Source organism: Protomyctophum parallelum (assembly GCF_964188405.1).
Source record: "Protomyctophum parallelum genome assembly, chromosome: 13".
Lineage (NCBI taxonomy): Eukaryota > Metazoa > Chordata > Actinopteri > Myctophiformes > Myctophidae > Protomyctophum > Protomyctophum parallelum.
In genome coordinates, this window is record NC_139708.1 from 48071729 (window position 1) to 48085269 (window position 13541).

Consider the following 13541-nt stretch of genomic DNA (forward strand, 5'->3'; position numbering starts at 1 on the left):
CAAGACTTCTAGAAGAACAACTCAAAAACAAAGAAAAAATCACACCAGTGTGAACCAAGTGGTGCAACTCTGTATCGTTTGCATCCAGCAGGTGGCAGCCATGTCACATACTTCTGTCGTTCCAATTTCACACATGCGCACACCACTCATGCTCATGGTTACAGGTACACACACAGGTACACAGGTACACACACAGGTACACAGGTACACACACAGGTACACACACAGGTACACAGGTACACGGACATTGCAAGCTGGATGTAGAAGTGGTTTGCACCACTTAAAAAGCAGCATGAATTGACTGGTACCACCCCCGGATACCCTGACGGTTCAAACAACGTGTCGCGTTTGTAAATAAACCATCGATGTGTGAGTAGTGAGTACTAGTAGTGTGATTATTTGACTTGCCATCGACCCCCATTATGAATTTGAAAGTACTATGTTATACTTTAGCTATTGAAGAATAGCAGATCTACAAGCTCATAGCGCGCCACCGAGTGGCGCGCTACGAGCTTGTAGGTCTGCTCTGCTATTTTTGAAAAATCGAAGAACGACTGACACAGAAACATAGCTTTTTCAGAAAACTGTCAGGATGTAGAAGACATTTTTAGAATCTGATCTCAGGTCAGATTGGGATAAGTATAGGGGGGCAGTCAGACAGATATTTTGTGAAGCTACTAAGGAAATCGGGATTTCCTGAAAGTTCATATAATGGCCCCCCTAATATCACAGGTTCTGTATACATATACACAGGATAGCGCATTAACCAATAGAATCATAACGCATGTCAATCTCATTACCTCAAACTATAGAGTTACTATCTAGCCAGCCAATATACAAAACGTACAATATTTTAACTTGTGTGTGGCATTTGGTTTTCATTTTACAAACTCTCAAGAGTTAAAGATCTATAAGGGGTCTATTTGGTTACCAACTCTCCATGATTTAGCTGGGGGATCACCTAAACACACTCAAGGACCACTAACGGTCTCCGGACCACGGATTGAAAACACTGCACTGGGTGACTGAAATCACATCAGGGCATAAATGGTATTGCAGTGTAATTATTTATATAGAAATTGACCACTAGCCGGTGAGTATCCTTGACTTTCACAAGAATTAAACAAAGTCAGGCTAGAGTACACCCCCGAGCCAGCCAGACAGACAGACATACAGCCATATACATATAGATAGACAGCCAGACAGACACCCCTGCCCAGCCCCCAAGGTGGAGTCTGTAAGATCAATTCTATCTAAGGGTCACACGTGATTTAAAAATTGTATGGGGAGGGGAAATATGTAGTTATGTTGGGAGGAGTCAGATTGCGTTGTATAACTGATCTTCATGGTATAGCCTACTGTAAGTCTGTACCTGCTCACCGATAGTCGGCTGTATTTACAGCCGTTAATATAGAAACTGCCTATAACACAATCACATAAGTCTTGTGGTGAATATTGTCCCTTGAGGAAACTAGAACTTGATGCCTTGCCATGGATCATACGTGGGGTTATTTAAAAATATCATGGTCGTTATTGTAAACGTTTCTACAAGAGCCATAACAAAATGCCTTAGAAAAACACTAAATATCAATTTTATGCAAACACTTTTACTGAAAAATGAACTGTATCACGGTAACAGGGGTGAGTAATCACAGGTTATGACAGTTACTGTATACCTATAATCATAACGCTGATGATTCTCATTACCCCCACCTAATGGTACAATGGGTAAACAGATGCAACACAAAATGGACTCACTCCTATCTAGCCCACAAATATAGTTATCCAAAACCTGTTGAAAAGCCAAAGTACAGTGATTTCTTAAGTTACAGTTACATAAAATGCATGGATATACCTCATGTATAAGTTAATTAATTGGGTCGTCCACTCACAGTTAACAGTCTTTGTATTGAGTTTGTGGCCACCAATGTAGCCTACTGTGTATAGAGCAAGGGTTCCAGACATTTGACACCGTGAACCCCCACAAAAATAATCGTAATAATTTGAACTGGGGAAGTACAAGTCTGGTATTCAAAATGTACTTGAGTATGCTACAAACGTTGAGTATAGGCTATTGGTATCAAAATGTACTTAAAGTACCAACAATTGAAACTACGTACTTTACATTATGCAGATTGTCCTGTTTCACAAGTTTTCAAATGTATGAAATGTATGTAGAGCCATTTCAGAAAGTTGTTTCAACATGTGCAGAGAGTACAGTCAATGTGTTTATTTTCTTTCGTGTCTCACGTAGTCTAAAGGCGTCTTAAGTGCATGAAACCCACAGGCTGACTCTCTTATTTGTATTTCAGGTTAAACTATACTGCGGATGTGTATATTACACTCCCGTTAAACTTTCCAACAAACTCCGGTAAACTCCCGAATTGTACCATCACACCTGTATATTAACTGTATATGCCCGCTAAACTTGAGGTTTACGGGCAAAATACAGTGCCCATAATTGCCCGTTAACTCCTCTTTTCACGCAGTGAGCTACAAAAGGGTAAAACATATGGCAGGCTGCATAAGGCTCACCTTACACAGTACTATTGTGATGTAAGCAACACACTATACTGGCTCTGTTATTTTTGTGCCAATGTGCTAGTCTAATTAACACACCCATTAGGCCTGCAGTGGCGAAAAATAAAACTTTCTGGGAACTCAGATTAGTTCTTGGGTCAGGGTGGTTCTTTTCAGTTTACTAGACTGCCATGTCTTTTTTATCCTTCTGTAGATTTTAACCTGTACGTGCAGGAACTTCGGGAAGACAAATAAATGGCTTTCACGACCAGACAGCATGCACTGCATCCCAACTCACTCACCAGGTTGGAATAGGTTCTTATATTGTTCTCCACCAGGTGAAGCATACCATACCATACCATACCATCTTTATTTCTATAGCACATTTAAATAACAACAAGTTGTACCAAAGTGCTTTACAATAAAATAATAAAAATCACAACTTCATTTAAAAACAAACAACATACAGTACACAGTGTCACTTTCAACATCAAAAAGCTCATACTATGCTAGGAAAAGCCAAAGAATAAAAATATGTCTTGAGGCGTGATTTAAACACCTGAAGAGTGGGGGCCTGTCTTATGTGCAGAGGCAGCTCATTCCAGAGCGTGGGTCCTTGTGGGAACATACGGTTTGAGTAGTTCAGAGAGATAAATGGGTGCCAAACCATTTAAACATTTAAAAACAAAAAGCAAAACTTTGAAATCAATCCTGTATCGCACAGGAAGCCAATGGAGGGAGGCTAGTAGCCTACAGGACTAATATGGTCACACTTACGTGTACCTGTAAGCAACCGTGCGGCGGCATTCTGGACTAACTGTAAGCGAGATATGGAGACCTGGTTGACTCCAATATACAGGGCATTACAGTAGTCGAGGAGGGATGTCATAAAGGCATGGATAACAGTTTCGAACACAGGGCGGGAAAGACAAGATTTAATCTTTGCCAGCCTTCTCAGCTGGAAGAAGCTCTTTCTGACTGTTTCATTTACCTGTTTGTCCATTTTTAGATCAGAGTCTATTTTAACGCCTAGATTGGTGGCAATTGGCTTTAAGAAAGGCTCAAGGGGACCTAAATCACCGGGAGGAAACACATTGTTGCTTGGCCCAAACACCATAACTTCGGTCTTGCCGTCGTTAAAGTTTAAAAAGTTTAAAGCCAGCCATGCTTTTACATCCTCCAGGCAAGCGAGCAAGGGTTTTAAGGAGTCAGGGTTGTTACGTTTCAGAGGCAGGTAGATTTGGCTGTCATCAGCGTAACAGTGGAAGGAAACACCGTGTTTTCTAAAAATAGATCCTAGGGGGAGCAGGTACAACATAAACAAGATTGGACCTAAGATCGAGCCCTGTGGCACCCCGCAGTTGAGGGATGCTGTGGAGGATGTAGGGTCTCCTATAGGGTGACACAGAGACTTCTCCCTGACAGGTAGGATCTGAAAAACTCCAGTGCTGACCCTCTAATGCCAACCCAGTGCTCCAAGCGAGAGAGCAAAATGCTGTAATCTACCGTGTCGAAAGCGGCAGTCAGGTCCAAGAGCACCAAAATAAGAGAATCACCAGAGTCCGTAGCCAAAAATATATCATTAAAAATTCGTATGAGTGCAGTCTCAGTACTATGGAGGGTTTTGTACCCAGACTGGAACACTTCTAAGATGCCATGGGCGTTCAGATGGGGCATCAGTTGGGCCAGGACGCATTTTTCCATAACTTTTGAGTTGGGACAGAGGGAGTTGGGACAGAGGGATCGAGGTTGTGCTTTTTAAGCAACGGCTGTACCACAGCATGTTTAAAAACAGCTGGTACATCACCTGCTAGGCACCGGTTTAAGATCGATAGGAGATCCGGCCCTGTAGCACCACTGGTCTCTTTAGCCAGCCGAGGGGGAAGGACGTCTAAGGGGGAGCCAGTTGGTTTTATTTGGGAAATAATTTCCTCTAGCTGAATAAGAGACACAGGCTCAAAGTGGCTCAAAATGGCGGGGCAGATGACAGCAGTAGACGGGTCATGTGTCAGAGTAGGGATGCTAGCCCTAATGTTAGCTACTTTTTCCATAAAAAACTTTAGAAAGAGCTCACATCTTTCAGGGGAAGCATCTAGACAGACAGGCTGGGGGACGTCAATAATGTCGTTTATAGTTTTAAATAAAACCTGAGGTTTGTGACAGTTTGTCACAATGATATCTGAAAAATATCTCATTTTTTCAGTTTTGACAATTAGCTGGTATTTACGCCAACTATCACGCAAAATGTCAAACGACACCGTTAGCTTATCTTTTTTCCACTGACGTTCAGCTCGCCTGCATTCTTTTCGGACCTTCCGTGTGCTGTCATTTAACCAGGGCTCAGTATTATGACCCAGCAATATTATGACGCATTTGATCCATGCCAGATATCTTTGGGTCTGGGTTCTTATATTGTTCTCAACCAGGTGAAGCAGCAATATTATGACACATTTGATCCATGCCAGATACCTTTGGGTCTGCGAAGGATTAGACAGGGGATTACAAACAGCCACCATCATCACAGGCCACCACAGCTAAACTGAACATGTGCACAAACATACTACTAGGTCAGGTGACTCACAGTAAATTCTATTTGTGGAGCGCTTGTTCTCATGTCTACCACATGGTGGCAGTATATTCATTATTACACAGCTGAACAGTGACATGGGGAGGTATTTAGTATAGGCTACTTTTACTTCTACACAACACAACTACATCTCAGAGGGGAATATAGTACTTTTTACTCTACTTTTGATTAATATTACAAAACACACTAACCACTTCAGCCGCACTATTTATTGTTACACTTTGGTTTCTCTTTCTTGCACTCTTTATTCTTGTTTGCTGTGGTTTTGTTGTTTTGAATGTTATGCTAATCTATATACATATATATATATATATATATATATATATATATATATATATATATATATATATAATATGCTGCTTGCCTTGTCTGTAAGGAAGCCACACCAAAAATAAGTTTTACTCTTATGTACCTGTACACAAGATGGAACAATAAAGTACAACCTTGAACCTTGCATAATATTTCAGCCATTTGGAAATAGCAGATCTGCATGTTCACATTGTGAACTTGTAGATTTTCCATTTGCAATATTTTTGTATACATTTTGAACTTGTGTAGGCCTAATAACGGGACATTCTGCTGCAATGAGTACTTTTACTTTAGCTATATTTTGTTGCCAATACTTTCTTACTTTTACTCAAGCACATTTTCAAATATACTCTTGTATTTGTACAAGAGTATAATAGGCTATAATCTACATTGCAGTGTTGATACGTTTTCTTACCGGTGTGTTAAAACCCATTTAGACCTGAGGACAGTTTCTACAAATGTTTTTCTACAAACCTTCTAAATCCTGACAGTTTTCTGAAAAACCTCATGTTTCCATATCAGTCGTTCTCATGTCAAGGACTCCCAAAAATATAATGTATTTGGCCGCTGACCCGTATCTGAAAAGATGATGTTCCAGGGACCCCCCCCCCCCCCCCCCCCCCAGAAGCAAATATTTGAGTTAAAAACGTTCACTCTGAAATAATATAATATATTCAGAGATTTGCGCCACATTTTCACAAAAAAATAAAAAAAATAGCTCGTAGCGCGCACTCGGATCTGCTATTTTTCAATAGCTAAAGTATAACATAATGCTTGAAACACCAAAAGGGGTTCCCGACCGAAATGGGTCAAGTACAACGTTTGAGTTTGATCATTACCGTTGTCCATCCTGGGAGGAAAGAGAGAATTGTAAATAAAAGTTGGAGAATGCAAACCATAAAACACACTCAATAACCATATAGCAGACAGTGCACAATTTATCTTTATAAAAAGTATATTTATTTATTTATTCATTCATTTATCACTATGGATAAAGCAATGCGAGATTCTCATTACAAAAAGTATAGCTCTGTCTCTTTGCACACTTGAAATTAGCTTTTGTTTTTAAACAATATATATATAAATAAATATATATACTCTATATCTGCTTCATAATTGCATATTTTCCACTTCCAAACATAGCAACAATACATGTGTATGGTATCGTCAGTGAGTTCAAGTTAGCCCTTTGTGTATACCGATACTGACTTTGTTTTATGTGCATAACTTAAATGTAATGATTCAAAATCAGGCAGAAATTCTTTTTTTTATAAATGACTGCCCTATTTTATTGTCGTACGACGGTCGGGAACACACGCCGGCATTCCGAAGCCCATTATTCCAACGGATCGCCATTTCCGACTCGCCACACAAGTAAGACGCGCAAACGCGTGAAGCGAACGCAGCTCGTGTGTGTGTGGTTGTGTGTGTGTGTGTGTGTGTGTGTGTGTGTGTGTGTGTGTGTGTGTGTGCTACAGCTGCGCCCTGTGTGTGTGTGTGTGCTACAGCTGCGCCCTCTGGTGGCGGGCGGGTGGTGTAACAGCGGGACAGACACACAGACAGACAGACATTCAGCCCTTGCTGTCATAGTAAGTGGCTCACTGCGTTCGCAATTACGAAACCCTGTCCATAACCCCGATCTCGGACTAGTCCGTGTGATGGGAATTTTAGAATGCCACATAGAACTAATTATACATGCACATGATTAGGGTGCTTCTCATCCTTCCTGGCCAGTCTATTTTCACCATTGCTCATTCTGGCTGAACGGCAGCTGTCAATCTTAAATTAATATATGGACACTTCAACATGGAAGCGATTGACCATTATGCAAAAGAAAATTGCGACTATCTCAAATAATTTGATTAGGCGATGATGTGATAATTGTGACTGTTCAACTGACGGAAGCGTCTTGTGTTGCAGGACCTGTATAACCGTCTGTCTGCCGCTCTGGATCGGCTGCACAAGAGCATCGAGGCCAGCCAAGATGAGATTCATCTGACCCTCCAGGGCCAAGGAGAACAATGAGATTCATCTGACCCTCCAGGGCCAAGGAGAACAATGAGTGTTTATTTCACGTCTTGTGGTGGGTTTTTTTTGTAGCCTACAATAAATTTTGCATTTGAAAAAATCTTGTTTGTCACAATTAACAACATGATTTCCATTAGTGTTTAACCCATTAAAACCGGGGAAAGTATCAGTAGGCGGGTAAAAATATGGTTTGACCCTAAAAAAATTGCAACAAAAGGTTTCTCAACTTTTTTTTGTAGTATTAGGTGTCCTTAATAACATACTAAAAGTTTACCAAAGTTTGACGACCCGAAAGGTGTTATTTTCAAGATGGCCGCCGCCAGTTCTTAAAATACCATTACTCCTCCATTATTCATCCTAGAAAAATAATTTTGGTGTCTAACCCTATGTCTTGGTTATCTAGGAATCCAATTAGCATATATAAATTATATAAAAGTACAATGATATATTAAAGCAATTGTTTATAAGGTTATAACAGTGTAATAGGACATTTCTCTTTTATATAATGCCGTACTGCTGTATAGGTGAATTCATCACCTATACACAATTCACATTCTGTTGAAGCTTTCAGGAGATTTATTTTGATACCATAACAATAAGGAATATATGTATTATTAATGGGTGGTACTGTCATGTGACATTTGTAAAAACATGGCTGCCAAGTGATACGACTGCATGGGAATATTACACAAATCATGGAATAAATTTACAGAGAAATGTCTGCCCTTTTTTTGTAAAGGTGTCTGGCAATAATAATAATAATAAAAATAAGTCCCCTATAAGGGTAGTGTTTCCCAAACTGTGGGCCGGGACAAACATTGTGAAAATAGGCAATCTATAAAAGCTCACAACGCTGAGTGTCTTTGCAGCAAACACACTCAGTCAGTAGAACCAAATGGCCACTTGTGTGGTCTATGGGGAAGATGGACTCCTCAGTGGGGATACAGTGGAGAGAAATGGCCCCTCATGGGCCTAGACTCTAGACTCAGGTCCGGGAGAACAATAACCCGACACGAGACAGTATCACGCTAAAGTTTAGCGTGATACTGTCTCGTGTCGTGTTATTGTTCTCCCGGGCCCGTCGGCGCCACCGTACCAAGGTATACTTCAACCGGATTGTTACACACCACCCAGCCGGCACACACTACCTGTCTGTCAAACCAGACAAGGGTTCAGTACTTAAGAGTTTTACAACAATAAATACGAAGTCTCATTGTATTGCTACTATGAAAACATGTCCTTCCGTCAGTCACGCCTCCATATATGGCCATCAGTCCCGTATGCCTCATGGCACGTCATGCCACAATATATGGTCGTCACAGCACTGACCTCATCAAACCCTGGATAGCCATACATGGAGAAGACTAGAGTCGGGTTCTGCCTGACGTTTCTTCCTAAAGGCGAGTTTTTCATTACCATTGTCACAATATTGCTTGCTCTGGGTGGATCTTTGTTGGTTTGCAAAGTGTCTTGAGACAACTTGTTGTGATTTGACACTTTAATAAAATTGAAATGAACTGAGATCTGACCTCAAACCGACTGACCTGTTCTTACATTCCATATGTTGATCCTTCCCCACCCCAACTAGCCAAGTGCAAGCGCTTCGACAGTGATCTCCAAACCAAACTGTGCAACCTAAAAGCCCAGTGTAACAAGCTAAGAAACAGTGTAATTGCCATGACCAAATCAGCCAAATGTAACTTTATCAATGATAAAGCCGAGGAAATCAAAAACAATCCTCGGGAGCTATGGAAGTTACTAAACAATCAACTAGGCTGTGGTCGGAAACTAAAAACCAGGTTTACTAACATAAACATCAAATCGAATAACACCCTCATCACTGACAAACTCGATGTAGCCAACCACTTGAACATCTTCTTTACAAACATTGCAACAAAGCTGGTTAGCAAACTGCCCTCCCACTCTGGGCGTTTTGGTGTAGAGCACATCAAAGCCTTCTACAAAAACCTTGGTGTTTGTAAAGATGATTTTAAAATGACAATGGTAACAACCGAGGAGGAACTTAAAAAACTGAGTGCCCTCCAACCCCACAAGGCCACTGGCCATGACAATATTCCCTCCAAATTTCTCAGAGACTCAGCCTTTTCCATAGCTCCAGTCATCACCCACATAGTTAACCTCTCCATCAAACAGGGACAGGTCCCCCAAGATTTTAAACTGGCCAAAGTAACCCCCTTGTACAAAAAAGGGAGTAAATTAGAACCCGGCAACTACCGCCCTATTTCTATTCTAAGCTCCATCTCGAAAGTGATGGAAAAAATAGTCTATGAACAGGTTGAAAAGTATCTTGCCTCTAATAAATTGCTGTACGAGTTCCAATCTGGTTTCAGAACATCCCACTCAACTGACACATGCCTCCTCTATTTGAGCGATCACATCAAACACGAGGTGGATGCTGGAAAATACTGCGGCATGGTCATGCTGGACCTCCAAAAGGCTTTTGACACCGTGAACCACTCCATACTGGTTAACAAGCTTAAAGCTATTGGTTTTGATAGCACATCAGTGAGCTGGATGCAATCCTACCTGGAGGGGAGAGAACAGATGGTGGAGGTGAACGGAACACTGTCCCCTCCCCTCCCAGTGAGCTGTGGCGTCCCACAAGGAAGCATACTAGGGCCTTTACTGTTCCTAATTTATGTTAACGACATGACTTCAGCTTGTGACTGCAACTTGTTCCTGTTCGCAGATGACTCAGCACTGCTGGTCTCGGACAGGAACAAACTGCAGGTTGAAAAGACCCTCAGCTCTGAACTCGGTAGAATCTGCACCTGGCTCGCTGATAACAAACTATCCTTACACCTGGGAAAAACTGAATCCATCCTCTTCGGATCAAATAGTAAACTCAGCAAGGCAGATGGCTTCTTGGTTAGAGTGGGTGACAATATTATCACACGAAAAGATGAAATTACCTACCTAGGTTCCATCCTGGAGGCCAATCTTTCCGGTGATAAAATGGCCACCAACGTAATCAAAAAAGTCAATCAAAGAACAAGATTCCTTTACAGGATCTCCTCACTGGTCAGCAAAAACACCTTGAAGACCTTAACAGGAGTCCTCGTACAAGGTTTCTTTGACTATGCATCCACCTCTTGGTACCACAGCACCTCAAAGGCCCTTAAAACAAGGCTCCAGACCTCCCAAAACAAACTGGTCAGGCTCCTACTTGGCCTCACCCCCCGAACCCACCTCACCCCTGCCCACTTTGACAGGCTGGGATGGCTTAGGGTCGACGACAGAGTACAGCATCTTGCAATGGGTCTGGTCCACAAGATTCGATACACCACCAAGATACCCATGTACCTGTCTAAATACTTCCTTAATGTAAACGAAGTCCACACCCACAACACCAGAGGGAGTGCAACAAACCATGTACAACCCAGATTCGGCACAAACAAGGGACTAAATTATTTTCGCTCCTATGCCACCAAAATGTGGAACGCCCTACCAACAGTCATTAAGACATGTGAATCCCTTGACTCCTTCAAAACCGCTCTCAAAGGGCACCTACGGATGTCTGCAATTCGAAACTGGCCTCTGTAAAATCTGAATCCCCCCCACCCCCCCCCCATTTTCCCTCACTGTATATTGTATCTTTTCCCTTTTTTGCTTCCCATATGATGAATTCCTGTTCTGTACTTTAGCTACATAGAAATGTCTATTTGTATGTCTCTAAATGTCTGTATGTCTTTAAATGTTTTGATGAATTGAACAATGTGGACCCTGTTGTAAACAAGTGTAATGCTTAATTGGGTCGTCCACTCACAGTTGACAGTCTTTGTATTGAGTTTGTGCTTAAAATGTACTGTAAATTCTACAAACTGTTAATAAATATTTCAATCAATCAATCAAACCCATCCTTCCTTGATGTGATCTCCGTTTTGACTGACCTGTCCTTTCAAACTCTGGACTGCCCGCCCCAAAGTTATTATTGCAGAGTTCTCAACAGGCCCCAAAATTAAGGCCTGGCCCTACCTCAAACTCTGCCACCCTTAGATCTCCATATATGGAGCTGACCTGTTCCAGCATTCCATATGTTGATCTGGCCTCAAACTCTGTACACTCAAGACATGCTCTATATATGCCCAGTACATAATTCATTCCATTTGTTGATCTGACCCCCCCCATGCCAAAGTGCCAGTATTCCCAATTATCCCCCTCGGGGCGTCTAACTGGTAAACTGACTGTCTTATGAGGATGATTATACACAGTACGATATGTGTTGTTGTAAATATTTGTAGGCAATCAATATCTTTCACATTTAGCCTACAGTTAGTGTCACATTTCATGGATTACAGTGCCTATAGCCTATTCAAGTTAAACGCGCATTTTAGTTCTAGTCCAAAATCCACACTTCTTGGCAGTTAATTATTCACATTGGAAGTTGGACCACATTCATATGTTGTGATGAATTAGATGAGTCACAGTTAACTAGTTCATGAGAAGCCTTCTTATACACCAGAACATACATGCTTGGGTTATTTATTATTTTTTGTTTTTCTTTGGCCCATGTCATACAATATATGACTACAGCAATGCATTATCAGTTTGCCCAGTGGAAACTAGTATTCCATAGTATTTATTTACAGGAGCCCCAGTCCAGTAGGCTATGACATTGGTAAGAGTTCCCCTCCAATCTGTGCCAGTGTTGCATGGTACCTCCCCAAACAAGGCGGTTCCTTACCACTGACCAATCCGAGGATGACGGCGTCTCTGAGGCACTAATAAAAGCAGCAGTTTTCAGTGCACTAAGAAGCATTCTATTCTCAACTTCTTTAGAAGAGAACAAGATACAATGGCAAGAACTAAGCAGACAGCTCGTAAGTCCACTGGCGGCAAAGCGCCCAGGAAACAGCTCGCCACCAAGGCAGCTCGTAAGAGCGCGCCGGCAACCGGTGGAGTGAAGAAGCCTCACCGTTACCGTCCCGGTACAGTGGCTCTTGGAGGCTTTTTATGCTTTTTATGAGATTATTAAAAAGTTTATGTTTATTTAATATTAACAGGCATCACTAAAAGCTAAAATTCAAATTAGTAAATATTAGAAAATAAAGTACACAGAGGCATCTTTCTCCCACGCGTGCATGCTCGTGCATGCACTCTCTCTTTCTCTCTCTCTCCCCCCCCCCCTCTCTCTGTCTGTCTGTCTGTCTGTCTGTCTGTCTGTCTGTCTGTCTGTCTGTCTGTCTGTCTGTCTGTCTGTCTCTGTCTCTGTCTCTGTCTCTGTCTCTGTCTCTGTCTCTCTCTCTCTCTCTCTCTCTCTCTCTCTCTCCCTCCCACCCTCTCGGGTCGCCAACGCAGGTCAACGCAACTCGACTGTGTAAACAAGGGGCAGTGGCAAGGGGAGGCACACATACAGGGTACACACACACACACACTAGTAAGAGTACATACTGACCGGCTTATTTAATGCACACACATACGGTAAAGATGATCTCATAATGACTGGCACATTTAATTGAAAACATCGACACATACACCCACACACACCCAGGGGGCAGAGTCCGGAAGAAGGGACCAACGCGACACTCCAAATGAGGGGATGGCCAAGCGCGCCCCTGAAGAAATGAACTCTGATTGGCTATATTGACAACTTGTAAATATTATATATATCTCTGTCGGCCCATGAAATGGTCACTCTTCTCACCAACCTTGCCGTAGCAGAGGGTCCAGGGGTCTCCTGGTGTCTAATCGGGAGACTTCTGTCGGTAAACGGTATCATTGATTGTTTACATCCATATTTGATTCATTATGATTGTATTAGGCTCAAATTATACTGTTGTAGCTATAGGACCAAACATAATTGTACATTATTTAATAGGGCTGTGATTATTAAAACTTATAGATATTTATTATAACTCATTGGTTCTGTGTGTGTATTCATTCCAGAGGTGTTTTGGTACGAATTTTTGTCATAATCATGAAAAAGAACACGCGCATTGATCTCTGGTTTTTCTGTCTGTATACCTCCTTGGAGGTTAAGCGGTGAAGGGCCAGAGGTTAAAATCTTCCCTAGTTGGTGACCCTGACGTGATTATGGCGTGATTTGGACCGGAACCTCTGGAAGGCAGCAACAGAC

The 13541-nt window shown here is 41.9% G+C and overlaps 1 protein-coding gene across 1 annotated transcript in view; it reads left to right on the forward strand.

Annotated features, from left to right (window-relative positions):
• The window catches only part of LOC310869175 (histone H3.2), a gene marked incomplete at its 3' end in the record, with an annotated part of 214952 nt that overhangs the window by 140333 nt on the left and 61078 nt on the right, over nt 1-13541 (forward strand). The gene's annotated exons all lie outside the window — the stretch shown is intronic.